This window comes from Phocoena phocoena, chromosome 19 (assembly GCF_963924675.1).
Source record: "Phocoena phocoena chromosome 19, mPhoPho1.1, whole genome shotgun sequence".
Lineage (NCBI taxonomy): Eukaryota > Metazoa > Chordata > Mammalia > Artiodactyla > Phocoenidae > Phocoena > Phocoena phocoena.
Window position 1 is genome coordinate 58,477,530 of NC_089237.1, and position 13,943 is coordinate 58,491,472.

Here is a 13,943-nt window from a genome sequence, read left to right on the forward strand (position 1 = left end):
TGCCAGGAATGCCCTTCCCCACACACCCGGACGCCCCGTGCTCCATCCCCTCAGTCCGTCTCCCCAGCGGGCTTCCCCGGCCGCTAAAATGGGGCCCCCTCCTCACCTCCAACCCCGAAGCCCGCTTACCCTACACGCCTGCCCACGTTCCTGCAGACTTGAGTCACAGCCTGCCCTGTCCACGGGGGAACTCCAGGGCTGTCTGAGCCAGCCTGGCCTGGGTTCCGGTCCCAACACCACCGCTCACCAGCTGGGAGACTCTGGGCGACCTCCAAGCCCACCCTGCGAGTCTCCCATCTGTGAAGTGAAGTGTGAAGCACTGCCTGACAGGGCGACTGCAAGGATGGAGCAGGTCTGGGAGGCCACCTTCTCTGGGCAGGACCACTGCACACCCACATGGACACCACCACGGCGGGCCCCTCTCCTAAGCACTTCCCTGTTATCTCCTTTAACCTTCACACCGATCCAATTGGAAGTCACCCTCAGGATCACATTTCACCAATGAGGAAACTGAGGCACAGGAAAGCGAAGTGACACAGCTAAGAGGCGGCAGCCGGGGGCTTGGAACCCAGAGTCTGTGTCCTTACCCACTCCCTGCACAAATGGGGGCTGTAAATAGCATTTAGAGCCTGTCCTGCGTGCATGGGAACTGTGCGCACGTTCAATCACGTTCGAAGACTCACTGACCAAATGTCTGCATTTGGCGCCCCAGAAGCCCAGCTAGAACAAGGATTCAAATGGAAGCTGTTCGTTTGGATGTGACCCCAGGAATCACCTTTAGGGGCGTGGGGAAATGAGACAGGGAAAGGGAGGAGCCCACAGCTGTGGGTGCCTGACACAGCCCTTTGCTGTGTGGTCCTGGACCAGCCACCATCCCTCTCTGAACCCAAGTTTCCTCTTCTATAAAGGAGGCCGCAGCCACCCAGGAGATAAAGAGTGGGAGGTCTCCCGGGACTGAGAAGGGTCCCGGCTCGGCTCCCAGCCCCAGTCCGAGCTCCAGGAAACAAAGGGTGCCCCAGCGAGGGCTGTGTGTGGGCGCAGAAGCCACAGGAGGGCAGGCACAGCGCCCGGGCTGTTACCACAGGGGCTGCAGAGAAACCACATCACAGCCACCACAGCCTCCACCATCCCACGGCGACTTCCGCTGCTGCCTCTCTGAGGGAGCGTCTCCTCCCGGCAGTTAGCTGTCCCCTCCATCAGCACCTGCCCCAGGTGGCCCAGCAGCCTTACCAAGGAAGGCTGGCCGCTGTTCCAGAGGCTGTGCTGCTGCAGGCCCGCTTTAAAAAGTTACGGACACTCCTGCGGTTGAGCTCACGTCCCTGCGTTCCAGCGCTTGTGACCTCGGGCCAGTCACTTCCCCGCCCTGTCCTCAGCGGCCTCCTGACCTAGTCCACTGTCCGGCAGCCGAGCCTCCTGCAACCTCTTGACTTTCAGCCTCTGCACTTGCTGTTTCCTTGTCAGTCGTGCAATGCCCTTGAGCGACGGGGCGGGGGGGGGGGGGGGTAAGCCCCCACTGGCCACCCTCCTCAGACTAGCTCGGCACCTTTCGCCTCCCCTCACCTACCCTCCCTCAGTAGCTCTGAGCCAAGGTTGTGAGGTAGTGCTTACCCCTTCGCAGCCTCTGACTCCCCCACTGCAAAGCCCATGAGAGCACAAACTTATCTTGCCTCCTGCCAGACCTCAGGGCCTAGCACAGGGACTGGCATACAGCAAGTGCTCAATAAATGCTCATCAAATATATGAATTACTGTCTGAAAGACCTGTCCTTGGTCAATGGCTTGGTCTCCCAGGACCAGACTTAAATGTCACCTTCTCCAGGCAGCCTTCCCTGATTGCTTCCGTGATTCCTTTTCTAGGTTTTCAGAATCCCCCGAAACTTTTTCCATTTTCCAAATCACAGTCGCCTAGCCTGTCAGGCATTGCCACCCAGTTACCGGGACCCCAGCCTGCCCCCCATGCCCCCTTCTCCAAGCGAGGAAGAGAGAGCTGGAGGGAGAGGAGGGAGGAGGCGCAGACTGTGTAGGAGGTGGCGCGGGTGGCCAGGCACTGCCCAGAGTGGAGAAGTGAGCAAGGCCCGCGGCCGGAAGGAGGTGGGGGAGGGGCGGGGAGGTCGGTGGTGGCGTCAGGCCCGCCGACGGCGTTGGGGGGTGTGTGTGTGTGCTGGTATTTCCTGAGGCTGCCCGGAAATGCCTGGGGCCGACCTGGGGCCCCAAGAGGGGGTGGCCGGGGAGGTCCACACCCTCCCTCCACGCCAGCCAGGCTTAGATCACTGCGAGCCTTCCAAGCAGCCGCAGGCATGTTGCGGGCGTGTTGTTCGGTGCCCGTCACAGACAAGAGGAAACTGAAGCCCAGAGGCCCAGGCTGCGCCCTCCAGGCACCACACCGCCCCGCGCCCCGTCAGGGCTGCCTCAGCCCCAGCCCCTTCATCCCACCAGCGGGGAGGGACCAGACACGGAGGTGGAAGGGTTGTTGGTTGCGTGGCTGAGCCCTGGCCTGCTGGGCCAGCAGAGGCCAGCTCCTCGCGCTGGTACATCTCCGCCCCCACCGGGACCACAGAATGGCAGGCTCCCGGCGCACCCCATTTCACACGGAGACTGAGGCCCCAAGAGGGCCAGGTGGAGGAGTCAGAGTCCATCCTGGGCTGGACAGCTTCTACCTGAGTTCAAATCCTGTTGCATCTCCTGTAGCCGTACGGCTGGACAAGCTGCTTTGCTTCTCTGAGCCGCGGTTCCTTCCCCTATGGTGGGGATATAGCCGGGCCTGGCTCCGAGGACTGCAGTGAGAAATAAGTTGATCTGTGTAAATCGCTGTGTAGGGCACATAGTGTGTTTTCAGTAAATGCCAGTTATCATAGAAACATGATCAGGCCTCCCCCACCTCCAAAAACAAAGCCTCTCCCCTTGACCTTTACCCTCCACAGACTCCTGCCTAGCCTCTCCCTTTCCCATGTCTTCTGAGTTCTATCAAATACACATCTTCTATAAACTTAAGCATGTGTTTGACTACAAAAAATAGAAAACAGATCAGAGTGGCTCAGACAAATAGGAGTGCATTTTCCCCCATCCCAATGAGCTTGGAGATCAGCTATGGCTGGCGTTGCTTTACCAGGCCAGTGATGTCAGGGTTCATAACTCTGCAATTTCTTGGCTTTTCCCTCTTGTTTGCAAGATGGCTGCTAGTGCACCTGGTGTTGCACCTGCATTCACATTTAAGACAGGAAGGAAGAGGAATGGTTGAGTTTAGGGTGAATTGAAAGCATTTGTCCCTTTTATCATGAAGAGAAATAATTTTCCACAACCTACCCCTACCCCCCCCAACCCACCGACTCCTTAGATCTAATCAGCCAGAACTGTGTCACATGACCACTCCTAACTGCAAGGAGACTGGGAAGGTGAGTCATTTCTCCTCTCCAGTCTCTTAAGTGGAAGGCAGCAGGGGAGCGGGTGTTGGGGATGGCAGATAGGTCAGTCAGCTGAGGTGGCTGCCACACTTTCCCTCCATCTCCCTCTAGCTCGGCCACTCCCTAGGCCGTGCTCTCCTAGTCGCCCTGACCGTCTTCCTCATCCAGTGGCCACCCCATTTCCATTTCTCTTTGGAAACTGGAAGCTCTGACAACTCTGGGTCTGCCTGCACTTCTGCAGGGCAGCAATCTGCTGACGCTGAGCAGGGCTGCCCCTTTAGGTAGGATATGACTGTTCACCTCAGTCTCCACCACTCCCTAATGTCTCACATGTATTCATATTTCTTGTCTAGCTCTTGTTGGTGTTGGAATTTGCACCCCTGAATTAATGTATTCATTTTCCCCTCCCTGACCTTATTTCAGGGAAATAACACACAAAAACATCCTTTTAGGTATTTCACAGGTGTGCAGCAAGAAGTCTCCTTTCCACCACAGACCCCAGGCACCCAGTTCCTCTCCTTAGGGATAATCAATACCTTGTTTAAAACTTTATTGATATTTTATACACATACAGGCAAATCTACCTATATTTCCCATCCCCCAACCCCTTTTTCACTCAAATGTGAGCATATACTACTACACGTGGTTCTGTGCTTGGTTTCCCCCCAATTTACAGTATCGAACAATATCACTTACAGATCACTTCCTGGAACTTCCCTGGCGGTCCAGTGGTTAAGACCCTGTGCTTCCACTGCAGGGGGCACGGGTTTGATCCCTGGTCGGGGAACTAGGATCCTACATGCCAAGCATCAGGGCCAAAAAAAAAAAAAAAAAAAGAGAGATCACTTCCTATCTACACACAGCCACCCTCTTCATTCCTTTTTCTGGCTGCAGAGCAAGTGCCTCTGTTTCTTCCTTCATAGAGGGGGTCTGATAAATAATACCAACCCCAGAGGACCAGTGGGAGAATTCAGAAACATTGGTTTATGATGTCTCTGAGTCTGGGAGGCCAGGTTTATTGCATACCCTGCTGAATGTGAGGTGAGAGTTTCTGGAACCAGGAGAGTCAGAGGCACCCAAGGGGAGCCCATGGAAAACCAGCAGTCAGGTGCTTTATGTGTATTGTTTTATCTAATCCTCACAGCAATCTTCTAAAGGAGGTGCTATGATCATCTCCATTCTACAGAAGGGGAAACTGAGGCACAGAGCAGCTAGGTGACTTGCCTGGAATCACACAGCAGAGAGGGGTACAGTTAGGATTTTAACCCACAGCTGCCCTTCCAGTGCCAGCACCCAGGCAGCTGGGCACCATCCCCTGACCCAGGGCTGACCGCCCACATCCAGATGAGCAGTCCCCAGGCTGAAGGGGGCCCTCCAGGTCACTCTGCCTGGGGGGAGACGTCTGGAGCCACATTTGTCTCTGTGCTCAGAGCAGGCAAGGTTCAGGGTCTCTTTATCCGTGGTATGGGGCTGGGTCACTCAAGTGACCTTAGGGACCCAGAGGCTCTGGAGCCAGACTGCTCCATCCCAGCTGCGTGGCTTTGGACAAGTCACTTCCCTCTCAGAGTCTCAGTTTTTTCATCTGTAAAAGGGGACCAAAAATTGCTCTTCAGTCATGGTATTGTTGGGAGATAACTTATCTAATAAATATATTCATCATTTAGGAAAGTTCCTGGAATATAGAAACATCAAAAAAAAAAAGCTTATTATTATTATTATTATTATTGACAACACTGTCCCTGGAAGCTCTTGCAGCAGAAAGTGGGAGGGTCACCCAAGGAGCCAATCCTTCCTGCTGGCCTTGGACCCAGGACCTGGAAGGGGCTTCAGGCCACCCCCTGACACCCCGTTCTAAGGGGATCAGACTCAGGCCTGGGGAGAGGCAGCCTCGGTGAGGCAGGCCCGGTACCGGTACCGGTACTGTAGGCACCCCCCTGCCGGGACCCCAGGCCCCCTCCTGCCTGGCCCCCTGCCACCCCTCCCCCATCTCTCCAGGCTCTCAGGATGAGGTCACCTCAGCTTCTCCCCCAGTGACCACAGACCTTCCAGCCGTGCAGTCATCCCCTTGACCTCTGACCTGCAGGGACTCCAGGCTCTGACCTCAGGCTGTGACTGAGCAACGGTTCTGCCCTCATCACCCTTCCATGCGGAGCAGGCAAGAGGGCGCTGTGTGGGCCTTGGGGACGCTCCCTGGCAGGAGGTGGACCCCACTGTCCAGACCTTCCCCGGGAAGGGGAGCTGGGGCCTGGGGGGGTGCCAGCAGGGGGGCACCCCCGTGGGAGCACCCATGTCCCCATGTCCACGAGCACCGGAAAGGCTAAGCGCTGCGCCTACCCCCGTGCCTCCACCCCTTGGGGCCTGAGCACGCATCAGCTCCGGGGGCCACTCCTGCCGTCCGCCCAGATCGCCACGCTCCGCCATTTGCGCGCTTCCCCAGTCTTGGGGGGCCTCCCGGGCCTTCCCGCCCCTCCACCGGCTCCACCGGCACCCCCGGCCCTGCTCCAGCCCGCCACCCACTCACTTTGCGGGACAGTTAAAAGGTCACCTCCTGGGAAGCCTGCCCTCATCCTGCTTCCCTCCTCAGGCTGGTAAAGGTCTTCCTGTTCCGGGAAGCCCGCTCCGGCCGGATCTCCCCGCCCCACCCGGTGCGGACGCTCGGGTCCTCTCCCGCGGGGTCAGCGCTCCAGCTCCGGGCGCCCTCTGGCGGCGACTCTCAGATCGCAGCGCCCTCCGCCCGCCGGGGACGCAGCCTCGGCACCTCGGGGTGCCGGTGCTGAGCTGGGCCCTGGGATTCGGCAGATCCGAGGATGAGCAAAGTCACCGCCTCAGGACGCAGACAGGGCCTCACGACAGTCAAGCCTCACAGGGTGCGCTATAAAGGCAGGAGGGGGACGGAGCGTGGCCGAGGAGGTGCTTCGGGTGGGGCATGCCGGGGGCGGCCTCAGAGGGAGGGGAGGACAGTGGTGTCCCCGCCTCGGGCTGTCGTGGATGGCAGTGTGTAGCACACGCGTCCCTCACTGCCTGCAGTTCTCCGGGCTCCTCGGCTGGTTCCTCCTCCTCTTGCTGGTCTGTTCATGTCGGGGCGCCCCTGGCGCACCCTGGGCCTTTTCTCTGTCTACCCTAACTCCCCGGGGTGACCTCAGTCCAGAGTCTCTAAGCACCAGCTATGCCCTGACATTTCCTAAAATATCATCCTCGGACCTGGCCTCTACCCTGGACTCCAGGCTCATGCATCCAACACCCCCGCATCTGGAAACAAGCTCCCCGTCTTTCCACCCACCAGCTGCTCCATCTCTAAGACCTCTGTCCTGCCCATCGCTCAGGGCAAGAACTCTCTCTCATTCCCTGCGTTGGGTCCACCAGCGAATCCCATTGGCTACCAGCAGAGGGTACCTGGAACCTGACCCTGGCCCCCTCCCCGCCCCCAATGCCGGTCACCTGGACTACGCAGTGCCCTCCTCACCTGCCTCCTGTCCTCCACCCGTGTCCCCAGTCTGATCCTCACCCCTAAGTCGGACCTCATCCCTCTGCCTCTCAGGACCCTGTCTGGGCTCCCAGCTCGCTTGGAGTCTTACTGTGGTCTGTGAACCACCCTCAGGGCAGGGCCAGGTTTTGTGGGGCCTGAAGCTTCTGTAATATAGGAGGCCTTCTCTATGAAAAATAATACAACCTTACAAATACAAAACGAGGGAACCTGGGAGGAAGGGGGAGTCAGAGTGGCAGAGATGTTAACATTAACATTAACCAGTTGTGATGAAGACAGCTTGCTTGTCTGGTACAGGCTCTTCGGAAAGCAGAATCTGCATTGTGAGGACTGAGGAGGGTGGTCACCCCGGGGACATGCTGGCAGAAGCAGGAGGCGGGCAGGGAGCTGGGCCTCTGTGGACACTCCTCGAGCCCCTCGTTTCTGACGTGGGCCCTTTCCCGTAGGCATATGCTACTTCCGTAGAAACGTTTCCTAAGAGGATAAAATGAATTAAATACAGGAAATTAATGAAATAGTATCAAAGGAAACATATTACATCTCCAACCTGGGTTTCTTGCAAAATGTTTAAATTGCCTTTTTTAATGGTTTGCTGTGAACTACGCGGAGCTCCAGGAAAGGCACTTGCACATTTTACAAAAGCTGTGACTACGTGAGCTCATTGCAAGGTCCCTGCCAGTGCCTTGGACACCTGGGCAGCTGAGGGGACTGCAGATTAAGCCTTGTCAGCTTCTCGGTGAATGTGCCCCCATCCCCCTGCCTGTCGCCTCCTGGCTTCATCCCCCACCCCTCACCCAGCGGCCTCCTCGCTGCTCCTCAAACCCCCGGCACACTCCCACCGCAGGGCCTTTGCACCTGCTCTTCCCTTTGCCTGGAATGCTCCTCCCCCAGGTCCTGCTTTGGCTCCCTCACCTCATACTGTTTGTGAGAAACAGTATCCAACACCATTTCATAACTGTCTTGGTTTTATCGTAGTTTCCTTGTTATTATGTGTAAAGAGACACTAATTTTCCACTTAAGAGTATCGATGTGCAAGTTCCCCCTTTCAATACATTTACTGACATTTTAAAAGACGTCCTCAAAAAAAAGTCATCTGTTCGTGGAACCGTTTTCAGTTTTATTAATTAGTATTAATTCAGGGAGGTGGGGTGCAAGTCTGAGAGTTGCACGAACGACGTGAGGGAAAGGCCGCCGGTCCTGGCCTGGCCCCGCCCCGGTGGCTCGGCCCCCGTGGGACCCCAGACCCCGCCTCACTTCTCAGACAGGAAGGCGGCCTGCAGTTCCGAGAGACGCCGCGGGACGGCAGACGCGGCCGCCGACCGAGGGATCCGGGCAAAGAAGCTGCGGCGCCCGGAGACCTGGGTTCGATCCCCGGATCCTCCGCTACCCAGGCTGCTCTTTAATCCCTCCCCCGGTAAAACGGGTTCCTGCAAAGGTTAAATACCGTGACTATAACATATAGTTTCTGAACCCGTTTTCCCCCCAACTTCATCTCAGATCGGAACTGCGGACCTCCCGCAAGAGCTGGGGGAGGCCATTTAATGAGCTGGAATAATTTAAGGAATTTTTATTTAGCTGGTGTGTGTTACGGAGAGCGTGGGAGCAGAGAAACGACGTGATTAAACAATGCAGAAAAAAGAAAAGAGAGAAAGAAAAAGAAAAAAAGAAGAAACTGCACTTAAAGAAAGCTACCTGTAATCCTATTTCTCATCAATACGCATAAGGGTATTGGTATAAAGCTTTGTGGTCTTTTAAATTTTTTAAACTGCAAACACACAAATATAAATATATGAATATTTGCCCACAGACTCAGGGGTGCAAGAAATGTCACGTTAATTCATTAAAATTTTTTCTTTAACTAATGACTTGTTTTTATAAAAGTAATACACGCTCAACAGAAAGAAATCCAAGCAATCTAAAAGTACAAAGAAAATAAGCAGTAGAAAATCGTCACAAGTGGGACTGTATATTTCATGAGTATGTTATAGAACTCTCCCTACCCAGCTTCACTCACTTCTACAGGATGAATGAATAGATGGACAGATGTGACTATTAAGACTGGGGTGGTCGTGATCCATGTTTGTTTGTTTTTTTTTGGGGGGGGGCGCACCACCGTATGTGGAACTTCCCCCACCAGGGATCCAGCCCGTGCCCCAGGCAGTGGAAGCGCACAGTCGTAACCACTGGACCGCCAGGGAAGTCCTGTGTGTGTAGTTTTAAATTAATTGATAGATTGGGGGTGGCGGTTTTAGGTTTATAGAAAAATTTAACAGAAAGTACAGAGAATTCTCATATATCCCCTCACGCTCCCCTCCCCCATTTTCCTATTAAAATTTTGTATTATAGCGTGGTGCTTCTGTTGCGGTTGACGAGCCGATATTGATATGTAATTATTAAATAAAGTTCATAGTTTACATTAGGGTTCACTTTTTGTGTTGTACTTTCTGTGGATTTTGACAAATGTGTAATGACATGTATTCACCATTATAATACCATGTGGATTAGTTTCACTGCCCCCCAAACCCCTGTGTTGCATGTATTCATCCCTCCCTCCTTGAGCCCCTGTCAACAACTGACCTTTTCCTGATACCTTCTCTGTAATGTCATATAATTGGAACCATACAATCATCTAGATTTTCTCCTATGATAGCAGCCTATGCTGCTCTTAAAATAAAAGTCTTAAAATTAATTTTATTGCAATTTAGAATATGAAGAAGAACAGTGAAACTGAATAACTTCTGGATTTGCGATCAATTTTTTTAACCATAAGAAATGTGAGTTCCAAAACGAAAATAAAATGAGAAGGGGGAGGGAGGGGAGGAGAGGAGAAAGGAAAGAGAAAAAAAGTGAGTTCCTTCAAAAGGATCCCTGTATGGTTAAGATAGAGTTTGTGAAATTTATTAACACATTGCAGTGCTTTTTTTTTTTAACCATATATTTAAAATTTAAATATGAGTGTCTCTCTGCAACAAAAGATAAGGTGACTGGATTTTTTTTTTTTTACACTGAACCCTGGCAACTTCTGTTGCTTTCACTTTGTTAACATTTATAACATGTTCACGTTCCGTTCTGCAGCCCTGAATCTCCCAATTTTGTTCTCGTTCTGTGTTACAAGAGATTCAGTACTCACCTTCAGTCCTTTTCTCGTGGCTTTTCTGTTTCTGAGTTCTTTATTTCAATTCCTCATAGGTTGGTCAGATTTCATTACTGAGTAGTTTTTTCAAGAAGGTCCACATGGTGCAGGATCTGCTGAGAGTAGCAGTCATTCCCCAATTGCCTCCTGAAAACTAGCCTGCCTACAGTTTCACCTGTGTCTTGACTCTTCCCCTCTATGCGTTACCTCCCCGCAGAACCGACACTGTTCTTGAGAGACCTTTAGGCTTGAATTTCTTCGCTCTCTGTTGCAAATGAGGTCAGTCCCTTCAGGAAGAGAGTAGGAGCTATCCGTTTTATGGCCGGTTTCTATCCCCAGGCAAAACCCAGGGAAGCTGCTTTCTGAGTAACACCCCTGCTTCAGGACCTGAGGTCAGAGGGGAGGGGGGGGCAGCAGCCCGAGGAGCCATGAGGGATCACCAGGGTGGTCAGGGTGCCAGGAGGCCCAGCGCACTGCACTCAGGGTGGAGCCCTGTTCCACGAGAGGGGCGCCTGCCCGCCCCCCCCCCACCCCCGCCCACCGCAGTCTTAGCCTCGGCCAAGAGTAGCATGAGAAATGCTGACACCCTGCTCCTCCCAGGAAGAAAGGCCTACTGGGAGCTGGGGGAGGGGCCCTGTGTTCTGGGTCTGGGGGAGGGGCCCTGTGTTCTGGGTCTGGGGGAGGGGCCCTATGTTCTGGGTCTGGGGGGAAGAGCTCTAAGTTCTGGGCAGGACAGTCTGGAGCGGAGAGTTAACTCACAGAGCTGGGAGGAGACTGAAGGGAGGCAGTGGTTTTGGTTCAAATATCACAGACTCTCACCTTTCTTATCAAATTTTCATTAACTGTTCTTGAACAGATGTTTCTTCATTTCTGTTTACCCTGTGGGCCATTTCCAGAAACTTTGAATATTTTTTTCGTTTTTTTCCTACTTTTCACCAGTTTCATGAGGAGCAAGTCGGTGGACCTCTGGAACTTGTCCTTCAGTGTTGGTCTCTGCAGGCAGAGGTCCTGGCAAGGGTGCGTGCGCAAGTCTAAGCTGGAGCTGGGTGCGGGGGGAAAAGGCTTAGCAGCAGTTCTCCAGTGAACGGGTTTTCTCTCAGTTCTCCTGGTAACCACCCCTCCCCTCAACAGAATGGAGCCCAGGGAGGTGCCTCGGGTGTTTCAGTCAGCGTCTGATAAAAAAAGCCCCCACCAAGCCTCCCTAGAGCATCCGAGGGTCTGGTCCAGTCTCATAACTACTGAGCCCCAACTTCACTGCACTGCGGTCCCCCGAGCCGCCACCCCAGCTCTGGGCCTGTGATGGGAGGGGGCGGTCGATTCCTGCTCTCTGTGCTCATGGCCTGGTCTCAAGCTTCCATTTCTGACTCACCCCGGACCAGCGCGAAGGAGGGGGGAGTGTTTGCTGCGGCTGCTGTGATGGGTCACCACAAGCTTCAGTGGCTTCGCAACATGAGATCATTCTCTACGTTTCTGGAGGCCAGAAGCCCCGGCCCCGCACCCCTGGGCCCAGGAGAAGGCGTGGGCAGGGCTGGCTCCTCCTGGAGCCCCCCGGGCAGAGACCCTTCCCTGCCTTTTCAGCCTCCTGAGCCGCGCTCCTCGCAGCCCTCGGCTCCCGGCCCGTCGGGCGTCTCCCAGCCAGCGGCCGGGCATCCTGCTTCGGCCACGGAACCTGCTGCTTCTGCCTGCCTCTCGCGGGACACTGGAGATCACATTTCGGGCCCACCTGGGTATCCCGGGCCCACCTCCCCATCTCGAGATCCTCAGCGTAATCGCGTCGGCAAAGTGCCTTTGTCATCTGCGGGAACGCTCGCAGGCCCAGGGGGCCGGCCCTGCAGGCCTTTGGGCCTAAGGACTGAGATAGGCTTATGTGGCCGGTTCCACCACGGCCTGGCATGTGGCATGGCCGGTGCCTGACAATGACTTCTCCTCCTGGGTGTGGCTTTTGACGGGCCTCCCATGGAGACCCGGCTGCAGCCCATGATGGGGCCCGATGCCCTCCCAGCTGCCAGCTCTGCCCCCCGCCCTCATTCTAGACCCCAGCATCCACCCTCAGTCGGGGTGCCAAACCCACCAGGGGTCCTCCCAGTCAAGCCCCACTTGCGGGGTCCTGGGTGGTGTTGGGGGTTGGGCGCACGTGCCCTCCTAGCAAGATGTGCTGCTTGCCGCCCACCCTGGCCCCGCGGCTCTCCTGACGCCCTGCAGCGGCTCTGGGCCACGTTGCACAGGGCTTCCGGCGCTGCCGCCTACTAGCCGGAGCCCCTAGGGAGACCTACTCGCCTTCTTGTACCTGACTCGGCACAGAGTAAGTACTTTGAAAAACAGAAAATAAGCCAGTCCCCAGGCCCTCAGGCCCCAGAGGACACACACTCAGCTTCAGAAGGGGAGCCCTCCCCGCTCTTGCCTCCAGGCACCTCAGATTTGGGGCGGGGTGGATTTCCCCCCCCTACTCTCACTGCACCATTCTGAGGCTTTGAAACCTCAGCTGAAACGGAGTCGGAAAGAAGTGCCTGCTAACATCCTGTCGTCCTGGGGTCTGGGCTGACGGAGCAGGGGGTGCTGGGGGAGAGGTGAGGATGGGCCCTGGGCCGAGCCTGGGCTGCTACCGCCCCCACCCCCCGCCTTTTGGGGGGCTCCAGGAAGGTGACGGCTTCTGCAGTCTTCCTCTTATTTTCCCTCAACTTTTTTGTTTGTTTGTTTTAACTAAACCTTTAATTTTGAGATCTCTGTAGGGTCACATCTATCCTACCAACTTTGTACATGGAAAACTTTCAAACCCTCAGAAAAGCTGTGAGAATGGCATGACAGCCATATACCCCTCACCTGCATTCACCGATTCCTATCTGATGGAGTTCATGGTTTTTAATCTACTGATCTAATCTAATATTATCCATAGCTATATAGATACACATAGAGATAGACACAGAAATATGGACTCACTCTGTCCACTAGGAGACAGGAGATATATTTATCAGTATTATTTTTTAATTTGAGTATCGTTGCTTCACCGTGTGGTGTTACTTTATACCGTCCAGCAAAGTGAGTCAGCTACATATATACGCAGAGCCCCTCTTTTTTGGATTTCCTTCTCATTTAGAGCACTGAGTAGAGTTTCCTGTGCTATACAGTAGGTTCTCATTAGTTATCTATTTTATACATAACATCAATAGTATATATACATCCATCCCAACTCCCAGTTCATCCCACCCACCCCTTTCCCCCTTGGTATCCATACGTTTGTTCTGTACGTCTGTGTCTCCATTTCTGCTTTGTAAATAAGATCGTCTGTACCAATTTTTTCAGATTCCACATATATGCGTTAATATATGATATTTGTTTTCCTCTTTCTGACTGACTTCACTCTGTATGACAGTCTCTAGGTCCATCCATGTCGCTACAAATGACCCAATTTTGTTTCTGTTTATGGCCGAGTATACAGGAAATATATTTCTAAAAATACAAATACATATATATATAATGAGTTTATACATATATAATGAATTTGTGTATATATATATATAATAAATTTGTGTGTGTATATATATACATATAATGAATTTGTGATATACATATAAAATGAATTTGTGTATATATATAAAATGAATATGTGTATATATATATTATTTTATTTTATTTTATTTTTTCCTGCCTCTGTCTGCGGAGAGGGCCTGGAAACAATGACACCTCTGTACTGATGGGCACACCTAACACCAGCTAAATCCTGGGTTCTAAACACCATCCTCCACTGAAAATACCATCTTCCACCCCTCAGAGATGCCTGGTTCCAGGGCTGGGGCAGAAGTCCTGGAAGAGCGTGAACCTACCGTCAGAGAATGGTGGGGACGTGTCAAAAGGACAAGGGGACATCTCGAAGGGGGGGTCCCACTGGCCAAATCTGGGACAATGTAAGCATCAAAATTAAATAATAA